This window comes from Natrix helvetica, assembly GCF_964273705.1.
Source record: "Natrix helvetica genome assembly, chromosome: 7".
NCBI lineage: Eukaryota > Metazoa > Chordata > Lepidosauria > Squamata > Natricidae > Natrix > Natrix helvetica.
Window position 1 is genome coordinate 53,211,079 of NC_138558.1, and position 19,161 is coordinate 53,230,239.

A 19,161-nucleotide genomic window follows, 5' to 3' on the forward strand; every position below is an offset into this window, starting at 1 on the left:
CACTGCACAAGCCTCCCTTGAGTCAGGCAGTCACACAGCATGTCTAGATTGCCTGTCTTCTTTCCCCCCGCCTCTGACTCCGTGCTTGGAATTAATGGTATTTGTGCTGTGCCAAGGCAGTCGAGGCGTGCAAACAGCTTTACCTGTTGCAGCCATGGGCAAGCAGATAGTGGGACCAAGAGGGCAGGGCCAGCTGTAGCTGTGCTCCCACTCCTATCAACCCCCATATTCACCACCTCCAGCACTTTAAAAAAAAGTCCTCCCCAAAAATAAGCCTGAGTGCTTATTTTCAGGCTCAAAAGAAAATTAGACCAGGTCTTATTTTCAGAGAAACATGGTAATTCATTACTGTCCAAGGTTTTGTTGCTTTAAAATTTAATAGTGAAGTAGTAATCACTTCTATTGGATCATTTCAATTGAGAAAAGGTAACCAATTGGATGGGAGAGTTAACTTCACTCCTTCTGGATCATAGCACTGTTGGTTGAATCAGTTGGACAGGTCTTCTCAAATCCATCTACAGATTTTTTAATGAAACTTCCCTGCACTTCCATATTGTGTGTGGCCAAATTGAGATATGCAGCTTTAAATACAAAGAGGATCCTCTTTGTCTCAAGGGGATTCATTTTCAAGGGGTCAAGTTACGAAGTATCATAAGAAATTCAGATGGTCAGCAGCCAAGAAGTCAAAATCTGATAGAACAACAGAATAACTATCAGTCTCTGATGCTTGCTTGCTATCGGCTGCCATAATAACAGGGAGGGGGAGCATTGGCATTTGGGTGGGGAAGCATCTGGAAGAGATGTCTGGCCCTGTGTGAATGAAAAGGGATGTTTGCTCTCATCTTCTACTATGCAGCTGAATGGACTTGTTTATACCCAGTCAAGGTCAACTGTTTTGGCATACCAGATAGATGGAATTACCTGAAGATGCGCTCCACATGACACCATATTGCGTTGGGGATTGGACATTCAGTCTGGGTCCTGTTGTTGCTATCATTTCAAATGCAGTAAAAGTAGCTCTTCTCTAACAAGCATGGAGTTGGGGGTTTCCTTTCTTGGGTTTTTAATGGAGGCATGGCCGACATTAAACAAGATCTGCTTTATCAGCCATCCCGGAGATTAACTACCGTGGGGGCTGAGCAAAGAATGTCTAACCAAGGCATTGACCAAGAGGACATGGGAGCTGCTAGGTCCACTCCCCTCCCCCTGTCCTGCTGTGGCTGGGAGAAGATGGAGTGGATGTCTGAGATGCAGATTGAGGAGATGCCAATCCGAGCCAAATGGTCATTGGGCATAGGACAGATGGAGGTTCTGGAGGAGATTCCCCCTGGAGTAACAGCTACTAGATGCCAGAGTGGAAAGGCTGTCTGGCAGGAAGCTGACAAAAAAGACCTCCTGCTGACTCAGGCCCTGTATCTCCTACACAAAGTTCTTGAAAGTTGGAGAGCACATGAAAGGTATGCCTTACCTGTGTATGAAGAGGCTGAGGAAACGGGGGGGGGGGGAAACCCCTGCATACCTCAAAGTGATTCCTAGAGCTTGGCGAGGGTGGCAGGGTTGGCAGGCTGCAGGAATTCAAGCGGCAGCTCCCCTCCTCCCCGAGGTGCCAAATTCCAAAGGTTCCTCAGCTAGGAGTAAAATATGGAGGGGATTCCAAGGCTCTGGGATTCTTCCTAGCCCAAATTTGTAATCACACGCAGGAGTATGGGGAGGATTTTGCTTCGGAAGCAGCAAAAGTGAAGTGTGTCACCATGGCCCTGGAAGGGACCGCAGCTGAGTGGATTGTTGCCCATCACAATGAGGATTCCCCACAGCTGAGAGATTACATCTTTATGATGGCCCTCTGAGCATGTTTCAAAGACCCCCTAGCTCCGTGATGGCGAACCTATGGCACGCATGCCACAAGTGGCACACAGAGCCATTTGTCAGGGCACGTGAGGCGCTGCCCTGTCAGATGGCCAGCGCGCATGCGCGCGCTGGCCAGCTGAGTTCACCTTTTTAAAAGCCATTTTTCGCCCTCCCCAGGCTCCAGAGGCTTTATAGGAGCCTGGGGAGGGCGAAAAGAGCCCCCCGCCCCCCCGGAGGCCCTCCGGAGGCTTCAGGGACCATCCGGAGGATTCCCTGACACCTTCGGAGCGCTTAAAACCACCCTCCGAGCAAACCAGAAGTGCTTTCAGAGTTGCTCAGAGGGTCGTTTTAAGCGTTCCAAAGGCTTCAGGGACCGTCCGGAGGCTTCCCTGATGCCTTCGGAGCGCTTAAAACCACCCTTCGAGCAAACCGGAAGTGACTTCCGGTTTGCTCGGAAGGTGGTTTTAAGCGTTCCGAAGGCTTCAGGGAAGCCTCCGAACAGTCCCTGAAGCCTCCGTAGGGCCTCTGGGGGGGGAGGCTCTTTTTGCCCTCCCCAGGCTCCTATAAAGCCTCTGGAGCCTGGGGAGGGCAAAAAAAGCATGTAAAAATGGGGGGGCGCGTGTTGTGCACCCATGCACACTGGGGGGTCGCGCGTTGCATTATGGGTGCGGCACACCCGCACACGCCCCCCCTGCGCTCCCCCCACTTGTGGCACGCGAGCCAAAAAAGGTTCGCCATCGCTGACCTAGCTGAACGTAAGGCTAGGACTAGGATGAAGACCCTAAATCTGTGGCCGAATACACCCAGGAGTTTCGTAAGTTGGCTTGCCACATGCGAGGATACTCCCAAGAGGCTCTAATGGAATGTTACAAGGATGTCAATGATGATATCTACCAAAGCTGTTATTCCCGTGGGGCCCCTTGAGACCTTCAGTGTTGGTATGTTGGCAGCTGATGTGGAAATTGACCAGGCCAGAGACTGGCACCGTGGGGGCCACAGCTTGAACAAGCCTTCCCCCTCTGTCCTGAAGCCCCCAGAGTAGCCAAAGGAGGGGTTAGCAGCCAAGTCCAGATCCATGGCATGCTTCAGATGTGGGAAAGAGGGGCACCGAGCTGTTGATTGCTTCACCAAACCTGGCTCCAAACCAAACTCAGCTGGAGAAAAAAAAGCCGAGAAGCCACCAGGCAAGAACCACAAAATGGCTCTTAAAGGTGTGGAAGTCATAGAGTTCGCTCCTCCAGGCCTGGAGGAGTTGGGAACTCCAATCACCCCAGAGGAAAGTGAAACTGACTCCGACGATGACCCCCTGGTAAGTCAGCACATAGTCCCCATGACCATTCTAGTGGAGTTAAGAGTGCCCTCGTCCAGCACCCAGAGAAAGATGCTAGCCCTTTTGGACTCTGGGTGTACCAGGTGTGTAATTAGCCCAGAAGTGGTGGAAAAAATGGGACTGAGACTGAGAACAATGAAAGTGCCCATAGCGTTTTGCCAATTGGATGGGTCTGTAGCTGGGGGAGAAGCCCACTATGTGACAGAACCAGTTGAGATGTGGATGGGGGATCACCAAGAGACTTTGAGTTTTATTGTAGCCCTCAGAATGGAAAGGCCCGTCTTACTCAGATTACCCTGGCTCCGGAAATGGAACCCTCATGTGAACTGGAGGAAGGGATTGTTGCACATCTGTTCCACCCAGCAGGGAAAGAGGGAGGAAAACCCTCCTGCATAGCCAAAGCCGCGAAGGAGCTGGCAGTGGCAGTGAGCAAATGCATTGTTGGGGAGGAGAAAATCCCAAAGGAATATTGGAATGTCAGGGAGGCATTCAGTGAGGGCTTCAGATGTGCTCCCATCCCATCGCCCCACGGACTGCAGTATAGAAATCCTCCCGGGGTGAAACTCCCTAAGCCAAAGATCTACTCAATGACCCTGCATAAGCTGGAGGAACTGTGAATCTTTATTGATAAAAACTTAAAACAGGGATTCATCCAACCAGCTAGGCCATGATTAGCTGCTCTGGTGTTGTTCCCTGAAAAAAAAGATGGCTCCCTTTGCCTATGCATGTATTACAAAAACCTGAATGCCATTTGCATAGAAAATGTTTACCCATTACCCCTAATGAAGGACATGTTAGCTCATCTGGCCAAAGGGAAGACCTTCACTAAGCTGGACTTGAGAGAAGTTTACTAAAGTGTTTGAATTAAGGAAGGGGATGAGTAGAAAACAGCCTTCAATTGCCCTTTCAGTTGTTTCCAGTTTAGAGTGCTCCCATTTGGGTTACAGGGAGCACCAGCTGTGTTCATGCAATTGATTAATGAGGTATTGCATAAACATCTTTACAAGGGGCTCCTGGTTTACCTAGATGACATTCTTATTTACATGGAAACCATGGAAGAACATGTAGAAATAGTGTTCAGTCCCGAAAAACTCAGGGCTGCTGAACTGTATGCCAAATTGTCAAAGTGTGAAATTCACCAGATTAAAATTGACTATTTGGATTACTGCATATCACATGAGGGGATTGGAATGGACCCGGAGAAAGCCAGGGCAGTCATGGAGTGGGTGCTTCCACGCACTCACAAGCAGTTGCAAAGCTTCCTAGCTTTTACTAACTTTTATCGACAATTCATCCCCACTTTTGCTAAAATTGCCTATTGCCCATTACTAACCTCCTAATGGCAAATGGAGAAGCAAAACCAAGGCCTAGCTACTCCCTTGAGTGGACCACGGAGTGCCACTTTGAGAAACTGAAACAACTGTTTGCAGCTGAGCCTATCCTTAAACATCCCATTATGGATGCCCCTTTTGTAGTCCAACTGACACTAGTGATGGGGTGCGGTACTACTTCAAGCTAATGCTGCTGGAACTTTACAACACTGCACCTACACCTCTCGAAAGTTAACTGAAACTGAAAGGAGATGGGCAATATGGGAGAAGGAAGCATTTGCTGTCCAATGGACCCTGTTAACCTGGAGGCATTTCCTCAAAGGGGCAAAACACCCTTTTGAGGTGTGGACAGACCATAAGAACCTAGAGGCCTTAAAAACACCCGGAAATTGTCACCCAAGCAAGTCTGTTGGGCACAACACTTTAATTGGTTTAATTTCTCTCTGTGCTACCTTCCTGGGGGGGGGGGGAGAACTTTATGGCAGATGCTCTATCCTGATTACCCTAATCAGCACATGGCCAGAAGTAATACTCCCAGTTATCCCCTCCAAGCAATTGGCTGCCCCCATGGATACCAGAGCCCAGGGGAAGGTGGACCTTCTATCTACCTACCAATTTAAGTAAATGGCTAAAGGAAGCATTAAAAACTGATGACTGGTTTAAGTCCCACTCAAATGAGTATACTGCTCGTGATGACCTTGCATGGATAGGTGCTAAGTTCTATGTCCCCGTCAGTCTTAGGGGAGCTGTAATTACAACAGGCCCATGATTTGAAAGCTGCTAGACACTTTGGGTTCATGAAAATATTACACTTAAACAGCAATTCTGATGGCTCTCTTTGAAAAATGACATAGATGCCTATGTCGCTAGTTGTCCTGTGTGTGCTCATGCAAAGAGGCCACCTGGAAAGCCATCTGGATTACTCTGGAACATTGCTAGACCTGGTGCTCCATGAAAGGAAGTATCCATGGACTTCATCGTTGAACTACATGAGAGTGGGGGAAATATGGTCATTTGGGTGATCACATACTTGTTTTCCAAGCAGGCGCATTTTGTACTCTGGTCCAAGATTCCTTCAGCAAAAATGTTAGCTACACTGTTTATTCAACATGTGTATAGGTTACACAGTGCCATAAGAGCTTAGTTTTAACAGTAGTTTGTTGTGTACCACTGAGTCAAAGGCTTTGCAGAAGTCTATGTAAATTGCACATATTGCTTTACCCTGGTCGAGTTGTATAGTTGAAATGTTTCTGCAGTGTAGGAGTTCCAGATTACAGGACAAATTTTTCCTGAAACCAAACTGCTTGTTAGAGATTAGGTTGTTTGTCTCTAAGTGGAGGGTAATGGATTGGTTTATAAATGATTCCATGACTTTGCAGGTAATGCAACACAGTGAGATTGGTCTGTAATTTTCAACTAGGCTGGGGTCTCCCTTTTTGAAGGTAGGAATGACCGTGGCTAATGACCATAGGTCAGGCAAGAAGCTGGTTCTGAAAGTTATCTCATAAATTGTGCTTAGAGGTTCGTGGCACTATGGCAGTGGAAAGCTTTTTCAAGAAGTAGGCACATAATCCATAGGACCAATAGATAGAGATGGTTTTAGGTTGCATAATGCCTTTTCAATGTTAGCTTCTGTAAAATCAATATGTAGCAGATCGCTGCAATTAGTTGTGGTATGACTTGGAAATGTGGGGCATGAGCCACATTTGCTGTTGACAAAGACTGAACTGAAGAACAATTTGAAGAGGTTGGTTTTAACTATTTCATCATTGCAGTCTTTCTCGTTAAACCCTTTTAGGGGTGGGATGGTTTTTGAGTCTTTAAGTTTGGTGTTTATGAAATTATAGAAGGCGCGGGTGGATTTCGTGTGTTGTTCGCGTGTTGCTTTTTCTCTTGTTTGCAGTGGTAATTGGTACATTCTGCCTTTATCTGGCAGCATAAGGTTTTGTAGCATCTTTTGAAGTTAGCTATGTAGCCAGTTTTGTTTTTTCACCAAAGAGATTTTTTTTAATTGGAGCTTTTTGATTGGGTAATTTGTTTTTTCTGGCTTTGGGGATTATTAATGGTACGTATAGTTTAATGACTCTTGACTTTGAGGAACAAAGTATTATAATGGTCTTCAGTAGTATTACAGCCAGTGAACAGAATGTGCCAATCTAGAGATGAGAGATCATAGTTAGCTTTTTTAAAGTTATAATTTGGAGTCCCATCATTGTGACCCTCTTTGCAAGGATGTACATTGAGACAAAAGTCGATCATTCTGTGATCACTGTTGGAAAAGGGTTCATTTATTTGTAGACCATAAATTGAATTAAACTGTTAAACTGTTTAATATTAACGCATATATTAATAATAAACTGTTGCAGAAGAAGAGATCAAGGCAGTTGTTGAGTCTAGTATTATTTGTTACTGATTGGCCCAGTCCCAGAGTAGTAACGGCATTGTACAGGGTTGCATGTATAGGTTCAGTTGTACATTCGTTTAGGGTCCAATTAATAAGAGGTAAATTGAGGTCACCAAAAAAGATAAGAGGGTGTGGGCAGGTGGCTGCCCACATTAGTAGTGAAGTTAGCTTGTTTGCATGAACAAGATCATAATCATGAGCTCTGTAACATAGTAAGATGCAAAATGTGGTATTTAGGGACAGTTCGCAGACAATGGTCTCAGGAAGAGCAAGCTCATGTATAACTTGAAACTTTTTCAGATCTAAGAACTTTTGATAGAAGATAGCAACAACACCCCCTCTATGGATTTCACAGTCAGACCGGTAAACATGATAATCACTTACTGTGGTAATGGAGTCTGGAAGGATACATTCAACCACATCTCACAGACAAATATAAGTCGGATAGAGCCATACTTAGTAAGAAGAGGAATTCAGGCATTTTGTTTGCAAGGCTTCTTGAATTAAGTAGTTTGCATTTAAGGTCTGTAGTGGTGGATCTTGAGGAAGTTAGGGGCATGCATGCCCAGTTTTGGTTGGTGATTTTACCAGGAAAGGCATTGTTGGAGGATTAGAGATTTGGGGGGTGGGGAGTAGATAGCTTGCAGGCAGAGTTTGAAAAGAAGCAACACATCAGTATTGCAGTTACTAAATAGATAAACTGGTAACAATATTGGGATATCACAGACGAGAAATAGGCGTCTGGATACACATGTTTCAGGAAAGAGATGAATAGGTAAAATCATTTAAACACACAATAAATGCAAGGATGAAACTTTTCTTGTAAATGAACTTAAAACATTCCCTCATAACTTTGGGTTGGTATTTTAAGGTACAGAAAGGGAAGGAAGAAAGAATACTTCGCTTCACTCTGTTTTTGTTGGCCAAAGGGCAAAGGATCCTTTTTTTCTTTGAGACATTTTACAGTTACAATTACCTCGAGGGCGCACAAAGACTTAGACATACACACACAAACAAGGACAAAGGGGATAACAAAACTCTGAGGTTTACACACACATTAATCATTCCCGCCATAAATTTCAGTTAAATTTGGGAAGGCACAAATCTTAACAAACCATGTGGTTGCATAGAAGACAGAGAACGAGACAGACAAGAAAAAACAAACCCCCCAACTTTTTCCCTTTTCCTTTACATACCTTTATTTAGCCAAATTGGTTTTCCTGTGTCATCCCTCAGCAAAGCCCATTTCTTACATATTTTTTCTCTCTTTTTATTCATGCTGGCTAGGACAGGCATCTGCCGTTTGTCTGAAGCCTCAATCAAATCTCCAAGGGGGGTTCCTGTCAAGACCCTCAAACTACAGTTCACCATGTTCCCCTTCCGATGTGGGGCTCACTTCGACTTAGTTGGGTCACCAAGCTATCAGTTTTGCGGACTAAAAAAATGCGGACATACAGAGTATGTGCCCTCCCCTCAAAGGGAAAGTCAAGCCAAGTTTTCAGACTGGGGAAATAAAAACATCCATGAGGACTTGCCACCCCCTGGCAGACAAGTACTGGCCCTCCTACATTTCACAACATCACAACTGCACAATTACCTAACTATCTAACTAACTAAATTCACAATTACCTAAAAATCCTGGGGTTTGCTCTGGCATACACTAGACAGAAACAGCAATAACAATTATTTTCCCTTCCCACCCTTCAGGCACAGCCTGCTCAGCTTTCTCTCTTATATACAGAAGGTTCCACACTCTGATGGCTCCCCCTTGCTTTCCCAATCCTTCCGGTCCCTGCTCTTTCGAACTAGCAGCATGTTGGGGGGCAGCTAGAGGCCAAACAGAGAAAGGAAACCCAGCTGCTGTGCAAGGGTGAAACCACTCAACATGCACACAAGCATACACACATTTCTGATGCTTTAAAATTAAATTTTAGAGAATTAAAATTTAGAGGTACTCACCTTCTTTCCAAGCAGCCTTTGAACTCAAAACTCAAAATCCCTTTATGTTAGATTCGGGCAACGAGAGAACAGACTCCAGACGATAGTGACAAACAGCTCTTTATTTATTAGTAGTAGTGATCCAGCTTGCTATGGGGTCGTGTAGCTCCCCTTTTATAGGGATCTGGCAGACCTCCCATCCAATCAGAACAACCCCTTGTTCCCGCCCTAGTGGCGGACCTGAGTGGAGACTACAGCAGTTTATGCAAATATCTAACACCCCTCCCCTCTTAGATGGAGTGTTCCGGTTAGTGACAAAGTCCTGTAAGTATGCCGGTTTCTGCCTTGCTCGGGTGGACCTGCGAAGTTCAGGTTGTGCCGGAGCGGGCGTGAGATCGGAGTGTCCTTTTTGTTCCGTTCCCCTGGCTGGGGATGGTAGGTTCTCCTCGCTGGGAGGCTGCTCCGCTCTTTCGTTGGTCTCAGGTTCCACTCCGGGCTCTGCGGGGCCGTAGTCATCTGTGCTGGGAGATTCGGGTTGTTGCATCGGCTGTCTTTCTGATGGGATGAGTTCTTCATTTGCTGATCATAGGTTGGAGTGCGTTAGGCGACCTCGGAGTTGGTCGATGTGTCTTTTCCAATTCCTGCCTTCCTCCAATTCTAACAAGTAGGAACGAGGACCGGTGATACCTATTACCCTTGCCGGAATCCACAGTGTCCCCCCTGCATAGTTGTGGGCGTATACTGCATCCCTTATGCTAAAGTTCCGAATCTTGCTTGTAGAGTCTGGGGGCGATGTGGCAGAGTAATTTGGGTGTAGTCGGTCTAGGTGAGACCTTAACCGGCGACCCATGAGGAGTTCAGCGGGGCTCCTTCCCATCGTGGCGCTAGGGGTAATGTGTTGGATTAAAAGATAATGATCGATCCGTGTTTGCCAATCACCCGGGCCCATCCTAGCGAGAGCCTCTTTTGCAGAGCGCACCATTCTTTCCACCTGTCCATTCGATGCCGGATGGAATGGTGCGACGAGGGCATGCCGAATTCCCTGACTTGCTAAGTATGTTTCGAATTGCATGGCCATGAACTGGGGCCCATTATCGGAAACCAGGAGGTTGGGCAGGCCGTGCATGGCGAAAAGTCGCCGTAGTACCTTGATGACTGCCTCTGCCATGATCGAAGTCATCAGGACTACTTCTAACCATTTGGCGTATGCGTCCACAACTATTAAGAACGTTTGCCCTTGCACTGGCCTTGCAAAATCGATGTGTATTCGCGACCAGGGTGCTTTCGGTTTGTCCCACTCCATAGCGGGCGCTTCAGGGGGGGCTGGTCTGGACTCTTGGCACGGATTACAAGTGGCTACCCATTCCTCTATCTCCTTGTCCATGTTTGGCCACCAAACGTAACTCCTAGCTAATGCTTTCATCCTTATGATCCCTGGATGCCCAACATGCAAAGCCTCTAATACATTTCTCCGCAGGTTGTACGGTACAACAACTCGATCCCCCCACAATAAACAACCTTTTAAAACCGACAGTTCATCACGCTTAGCCCAAAACAGTTTGAATTTGGGTCCCACAATCCCTTTGGGCCACCCCCTCCATACCCAAGTTTGCACTTGTCTGATTACGTTGTCCTTAGCAGAGAACCTAGCAACGTCCACAGAAGAAACTGGCCCTGTGTCCAAACAGTCAATCAAAAGGACTGGTATTTCTGGAGTGGGGTCGGTTAACAGTTCCGGTAGCGGGCAGCAGCTGAGCGCGTCTGCATGCCCCAATGTGGAACCCGGTCGATGTATCAGTTTGTAGGAATACGCAGCCAGGAAAACAGTCCACCTGGTCATGCGTGGGGAGAGGGAGACCGGTGTGGGGCGGTTTCCCGCCAGAAGACCCAGCAATGGTTTGTGGTCTGTGATAAGTTCGAAATCGCGGCCGTAGAGGTATTCGTGGAAACGCTTGATTCCAGCCACAGCGGCTAATGCTTCCCTGTCCAGTTGGCTGTAGTTTCGCTCCGCCGAAGACAAAGTTCTTGAGTAGAACACGATGGGGGCTTCGTTCCCGTTTGGCATTCTGTAGCTGAGTACTGTACCGACGCCGAAAGGTGATGCATCGCAGGTCAATACCAGTGGTAGGGTTTGGCTGTACTGTATGAGTAGAGAGTCGGTCGTCAGCAGGCGCTTGACTGCAGCAAAGGCGGCTGCCTTGGAACGTCCCCAGGTCCATTTCGCGTTCTTGGCTAGGAGTCGGTGTAACGGCTCAGCGACGGTGGCTTTCTGTCTGAGAAAGACGCTGTAGAAGTTAAGAAGTTCGAGGAAGGCCTGCAACTCGGTCTGATTTCGTGGTGTGGGGGCGTCCTGGATAGCCTTAATTTTCTTTGATGTCGGGTGTATACCTAGTCCATCGATTCTATAACCCAGGAATTCTACGCTGGGCATGTTAATTTGGCATTTTTCCTTTTTTAGGCGGAGACCCTTTTCTCGAATTCTACTCAAAACAGTCCTAACACGTTTCAATAATTGCTCCTCGTTTGCAGCCGACACCAAGATGTCGTCGAAATAGGGGACGACTCCTGGTATGCCCTGCAAAAGCCGTTCCATGACACTTTGGAACAATCCCGGAGCGATACTCACGCCGAATTGTAACCGGTTGCATTTAAAAGCACCCCTGTGCGTCACTATAGTTTGGGCCTCTGCTGTGGCGCTATCCACTGGCAGCTGCTGATACGCTTGTGCCATGTCTAATTTTGCAAAAAAAATTCCTGGCCCCAACGAGTGCAATAAGTGTTGAACCACGGGCACAGGATATGCGCTTTGTTGTAGGGCGACATTAATTGTGCATTTATAGTCCGCGCAGATACGGACTGACCCGTCCGGCTTAACGGGGGTAACGATTGGGGTTTCCCAGCGAGTGTGATCCACCAGTTCAAGGATCCCTTGCTCTACGAGCTTATCGATTTCTTTATCAATTTTGGGACGGAGCGCAAAAGGCACTCTTCTAGGTTTGAGCCGGATTGGCGCCACATTTGGATCCAAATTGAATGATATTGGCTTTCCCACATACTTACCAAGGCCGGGGCTGAACACATCCTCAAACTCCTTAAAAATCCCCTCAGCGCTGCTGTTACCCACGGCGTTGATTCCGGTAACTTCTAGCCCCAGGGCTTCGAACCAATCCAGTCCCAGGAGGCTTTGTAATGGCGCGCTGGTGACGGTCACGGGCAGCTGGGCTGTGATGTCCTTGAACTGAACTCGAAACGTGCCTTGACCCACGATGGGGACCCTGTTCCCCTGGTAGTCTCGAAGCAGGATGTCTGGTGTTCGTAGTTGGCACTTCTTCAGGCTCGGAATCGCCTTCTTCATTGCTGACCACGAGATGATCGTCAGGGACGATCCCGTGTCGACTTCAACCTTGCAAGGGGAGTCCTCCAGGAGGACGGTGAGCTTCAGCTTTTTTGGCCGCTTTGTGCGGACCTGACCTATCGTAGTGAGATAGGTTCTCAACGGTTCTCTCTGGGCATACTCTCTCTCAGCTCCCTGGGAATACTCTCTCTCAGCTCTCTGGGAATACTCTCTCTCAGCTCTCTGGGAATACTCTCTCTCGGCTGACTCCCTCGGGTCTCTCTCTGGGTGCCCTTTATTTTTCCGCCAAGCCCCTGGGTTGGGCTTCTGTCGGCGATACATTGGAGGCTGCCATTGTGTGGCAGGGACTTCGCTCCGGCACACTCTTGCAATGTGCCCAAGTTTGTCGCAATGCAAGCAAACAACGTTTCTGAAATGGCAGGTAGACGGGGGGTGATTTCCTCCGCAGCTTGCGCAGGGTGGTAAACGGAATTTGGATTTTCGCGCCGGTCTTGTGTGACTGCTGCGCATGCGATGGCTGTCTTCGTACTCGCTTCCTCGGTTTCTTGATCAGTGGCCTCGTGATGCACCCGGGCTTGTCTGGCTCCGGACTGGCTTGCGCTGTACCTGCGGTGTAGCGTTTCTGCAGATCTGTCCGCTGATTCAGAAGCTCTTGCCTCATCTAGCGCTATCTGCAGGTTTAGGTTGGATTTGGCCAACAATCGTTTTTGCAACAAAACGTCCTTTAATCCGCATATGAGGCGTGCCAGGATTTGCTCATCCAGGTCCCTGAACTCGCAATGTGTTGCTGCCTTTCGGAGTGCTGCAACGTACTGATTGATGGATTCGTCCGCCTTCTGGTTCCTCGTGTTGAATTCCTGGCGGCGAACGTGGCGGGAAGGTTTTGGCGCGAAATGCGTCTGCAATGCTTGCTGTAGCACCGTCCATGTTACCGCCTGGATGGGGGTTGGCTCAGAGAGGTCCCTGGCCGTCTCGAAGACCTCTCGACCACAGTAGCTCAGGAACATATTCTTTTTCCGGGAGTCCGGTACTCCCATGAGATCGTTTGCCTCGAGGAAGCATTCGAATCTCAGCATGTAGGATTCCCAATGCTCGGTGATTGGGTTGTATGGGGTTGGTGGAGCGTGCATCGCCATCTTGTCCTGCATTCGAATTTGCCGTGCTGAGATGGCTGCCGGAATTTCCGCCGAATTCCGGGGCTGGATCGGATCCGTAGATTCTGGTGGTGGCTCTTTGTCCTATCTGTCTCTCGATCCCATCCTCGTCGCCAATGTTAGATTCGGGCAACGAGAGAACAGACTCCAGATGATAGTGACAAACAGCTCTTTATTTATTAGTAGTAGTGATCCAGCTTGCTATGGGGTCGTGTAGCTCCCCTTTTATAGGGATCTGGCAGACCTCCCGTCCAATCAGAACAACCCCTTGTTCCCGCCCTAGTGGCGGACCTGAGTGGAGACTACAGCAGTTTATGCAAATATCTAACACTTTACAACCTAGTTCCAAATGGCTAAGGCCAGGAAAAATCCACCCACAGACTCAATGGGGACTGTGCCGGCAAGGGAGGCTTACATGGGCCATATCCATTGGTTAGGTTAGCTTGGGGTCCCATCTCTGGGGTGCCAATTGTTGGGAGAAATGTCCTTCTGGGTTCAGCTCCAAGTGGGGGGAAAAGACACTGAAAACATGGAGGCTGATTGGAAAGATGGTTTAATGGTGGACAGGACCACATGTCTTGAAAAAGGTGATCACGTGCTTCCAGATGTTGGGTAAAGAAGAAGAAAAGAGGGTGAAGAAGGGGCTTGCTGGGTTTTTATACTCTGTTCGGTCCCACCTCTCTGTTTCCTATTCCTGTGTAAGAAATGTATTCTGATTGGTTGTCAGACTCCCATGGGCCATGCAGGGGCAACTCTCTAGGCTGAGTTTTGAGTCCCATTTTTGGTTGAGTTCCCAGATGCTATGTGGTGAGTTTCTATAGAAAATTAATCCTATCTTGTTATGCAGAATAAACTAGCTCAGGGCCCTTAAGGGCCCATTGTTTCTCCATTTCTGATCCAGGGAAATATAATATTCTGCCTTTTCAATATTTCCTAGGATATTTCATTCTTCTAGGAGAGGGGTGGGTGCTAATTTCCTGTGTGTGTGTGTGTGTGTGTGTGTGTGTGTGTGTGTGTGTACATACATACATACATATATGATATTTGAATAATTTATAGATTGGATAAAATACTAACTTCGATTGATAAAGCATTAAGTAGCAATTGTTTAAACTACATATATACATTTGACAGATACTGCTTGTTCCATATGTGATTATATCACATTTATACTATATTATATTGTATTGTATGTATGATATGATATTCATACACACACGCACACACACACACACACATGCTTAATAGGGGACTTCAGTGCAGTTGTAGATGTGAAAAAAGATTACGGAAGTAGTATAGTAGTAAAAGAAATAAGAAAAAATGAAGAACACTTCCAAACACATTCTTTGAGATGGTACAAGAATTAGACTTACAAGATGCGTGGAGAGAATTAAATATAAAGACCAATCAATATACATTCTTTCAATCACATACTAATCATGGTCAAGAATAGATATGATGTGGATGATCTCGGGAATAAGAGTAGACATCCAAGAGAGAGACATAGTAACAAACACATGGACAGACCACAACCCGATAAAAGTGATATGGAGAGGACAGAAGAAGAAGCGGAGATGGGCAATAAATCAAAACACCTTAAAAGATAAGGAATACATACAAATGGTGAAAAAGGAAATGAAATTCTTTTTCAAGGAAAATAGGAAAGAAGAAACATCATTGCAAAATGTGTGGTATATGGCAAAAGGATATATTTGAGGATAAACAATAACATACATGGCAAGGAGAAATAAGAAAAAGAAACAACAGCAAAGTATACTACAGGATGAACTCAAAAACTGGAGTTAGATCTACAGACAGACCCCCAAAAAACAAAACAAAAGAAAAAAGGGATTTAATAAAATACAGATTGAGTTTAATGGTATAAGAGGAAATGGCACAAAAAGTTAAAATGGTGAAACAATTTTTTTTGAATGTGCAAATAAGCCAGGGAGAGGGTTAGCATATAAGCTAAAAAAAAGGAAAAAGAGAAGAAAATAATACACCAACTGCAGGACGAGAAGGGAATCCTTCATCATCAGAATGAAGATAAAAAGAATATACCATATTTTTCAGAGTATAAGATGCACCTTTCCTCCCCCAAAAGACAGTAAAATTTTGGGTGCATCTTAATGCACCTGAATGTAGCCCCACCCACTCCCACCAGAGGCCAAAAATGCAAGGCATGGAGGCAGCAATGGTCTGTGGCAATCCCTGTAGCCTGGAACAGTTGATTGGGGGTATCCGGCAGTCTGATCCATCCGCCAATCAGCTATGCTGAATCAGGCTGCAATGTGCTGAAGCTGACCTGGCTGGTCAGAGTGCAGCAGCAATCACATTCAGAAAGCATAGTAACTCAGCTGGATTCAAAATAATAATAATATACAATACATTAACAAAAGCAGGTTTTCCAAGGTATCAGTAAATACAAACAAAACACAAGAAGTTTCACTTTCAGTTCTCAGCTAAGCCAGGGTCCTTCCTGTTGTCTTCTTGCTCACACAGCAAATTTCAGAGTCCAAATAGCCCTCATTGGCTGACTTAGTTGTTATGCCTATTCATTGGCTGACCTTGTTACCATGTGTCAGCTGAATACATGGATGCTGGTAGGCAGAGGCACAATTTTTTTCTTCTTATTTTCCTCCCCAAAAGCTAAGGTTTGTCTTATACTCTGGAGCATCTTATACTCCAAAAAATATGATAACTCAAAGCTGGTCTAACCAAAATAACCAATACAATAGAACGATGCTAAACGAAAGAATAACAACAATGGAAATAATGGAGGCAGTTAAGAAACAAAAAAAAAAATAAAACTCCTGGTCCAGATGGACTTCCCGCAGAATTGTATAAAATCATACAACAATCACTAGAATTCTTACTGTTAGAGGTCTACAATGATGCATTATTAGGGTCAAAACTACCTAAATCTTGGTCAGAAGCATATATTACATTAATACCAAAAGAAGACCCAGACCACCAACAGATAAAAAATTACATGCCAATATCACTATTAAATGTTGACTACAAAATATTTGCCTCCATAATCTCAGAAAGATTAAAAAGACTTTTAAATGAATCCATACATGCGGACCAGAATGGCTTTTTATCCGAAAGACAGTTGAAAAACAATATGAGAATATAATGAATGTCTTGGAGTACTACGAAGCCCATCCTGAAAAACAAATAGCACTGATTTTCTTAGACACACAAAAAGCATTCGAGAACTTGAGCTGGCTACTACGTGGCTGCTACTACTATGATACTACAATTAAAAAACATGAACTTTGGAGAGAAATTCGTAGAGATGGTTCAAACAATATACTCCAACCTTCCCATATATAAAAAATGGAATAAAAAGGATCCTAGTAATTATAGGCCATTAGCCTGATTGACATTGCAGCTAGGTACCTTTTGAACAGAATTGAAATCTGGGTAGAGAAAAAGAATATCCTCACAGAAGGACAAGGTGGTTTTAGACAAAGCCGATATACTATTGATAACTGCTTTGTCTTGAACGATCTAATTGCCAAATATGCATATAAGAGGAGACCGCTGTTTGCTGCTTTCATAGACCTTACAGCAGCATTTGATATGGTAAACAGAGAAGTATTGTGGACTAAATTGACATCTCTTAAAATAGAACCTAGATTCCTGGCTTTAATTAAAGCCCTTTATTAAGGTGACCAACTTTTTTACAATGAAAAGGAGGACAAATAAATTGGAAAAAAATATCGTAAATAAAAGAAATATTTTATTCATTGCAACAATAATACACTAAAATATGATATATGCACAATAAAAACATTTGTAACATCTTATATTGTAATTATGCTTACATGCCTGTTAATTATTATTTAAATGAGTACTTTTCCATTGAATTGCCCCCTACTGCAATACAAAATTCTCCTCTGCAAGTATTGCAGAAAACAATGGCATCTTTCTTTGATATGAGCTAGGTACCTTTTGAACAGAATTGAAATCTGGGTAGAGAAAAAGAATATCCTCACAGAAGGACAAGGTGGTTTTAGACAAAGCCGATATACTATTGATAACTGCTTTGTCTTGAACGATCTAATTGCCAAATATGCATATAAGAGGAGACCGCTGTTTGCTGCTTTCATAGACCTTACAGCAGCATTTGATATGGTAAACAGAGAAGTATTGTGGACTAAATTGACATCTCTTAAAATAGAACCTAGATTCCTGGCTTTAATTAAAGCCCTTTATTAAGGTGACCAACTTTTTTACAATGAAAAGGAGGACAAATAAATTGGAAAAAAATATCGTAAATAAAAGAAATATTTTATTCATTGCAACAATAATACACTAAAATATGATATATGCACAATAAAAACATTTGTAACATCTTATATTGTAATTATGCTTACATGCCTGTTAATTATTATTTAAATGAGTACTTTTCCATTGAATTGCCCCCTACTGCAATACAAAATTCTCCTCTGCAAGTATTGCAGAAAACAATGGCATCTTTCTTTGATATGAGGAATGGAAATTCCTTTTTCAATTGATCATTGAAATGGCATTTCCTCTTTTTTGATTTTTCCATCCCTAAATGAAATTTAAAATTAAAAATAAAATATAAAGCTACACGAACGATGCAAACACATTATGAATAAATAAAATTAATTATTACAACTGACACTTTAATAACATAAACAAATAAACTTCACTAAAATTTAAATTATTTTACACTTCTGTTGACAACAGGGTTGTATAAAATTATACATATTTGGAAATTATTAAATAGATAATGAATTAATAAAACATGAATTGTACTTACATCTGTATAATTGAATATTCACTGAGAAAGAAATAATTACCGTGAGTCATTCTATTGCTGACGTGCCGTTAGTCTATTGGGTGCGTATGTGCCATGTCGTGTTTCGGTAAGAAGTAAACAAAGCAGTGGTGGGTTCCTACTGGTTCGCACCGGATCGCGCGAACCGGTTGGCGACCGAACCCGGAAGTAACCGGACCCGGAAGTAACTTCTGGGAACCGGCACCGGTCCTGTCGCTCAATCGCCCTTGCCGTCCCAATGCAGCTCGCTTGCTCCCCCGCCCATCCGCACTAAACTAGCTAGCCCAGCCAGCCGCTCACTGATTGGCTGGAGTCCAGCCAATCAGTGAGCGGGCTGGAGGGGACCCGTTTAAAAGCGGGTCCTCCATTTCAAAACTCCCTTCTCTTCGCCTTCCAGGAGCTTGCTGCTTCCCTCAGGTAAGCAACTAAGCGCGAGGGGGGGTGGGAGGCTAGCTTTGGTGAGGAAAGGCCTCTAGGCCTTCCCTCGCTGAAGCGGTGGGCTGGCGTGGGCCGTGCGGGCGGTGGGCAGCTAGCTTCACCCAGGAAAGGCCTCTGGGCCTTTCCGGGACGAAGCGCAGGGGTCGCGTGGAACGCGCGGCCATCGGGAAGCTAGCTTCGCCCGGGAAAGGCCCCTGGGCCTTTCCAGGACTAAGCGCCGGGGTCGCGTGGAACGCGTGGCCGCCGGGAAGCTAGCTTCGCCCGGGAAAGGCCCCTGGGACATTCCGGGACGAAGCACCGGCGTCGCGTGGAACGCGCGGCCGCCGGGAAGCTAGCTTCGCCGGGGAAAGGCCCCTGGGCCTTTCCGGGACGAAGCACCGGCGTTGCGTGGAATGCGCGGCCGCCGGGAAGCTAGCTTCGCCGAGGAAAGGCCCCTGGGCCTTTCCTCGATGAAGCACCGAGCTGGCGTGGGCGGCAAGCCTCCGCGAGGCTAGGCCAAAAGCCCCCCACCCTCCCCTCTCCAGCCTCGCCTGGCTGGCTAAGCCCT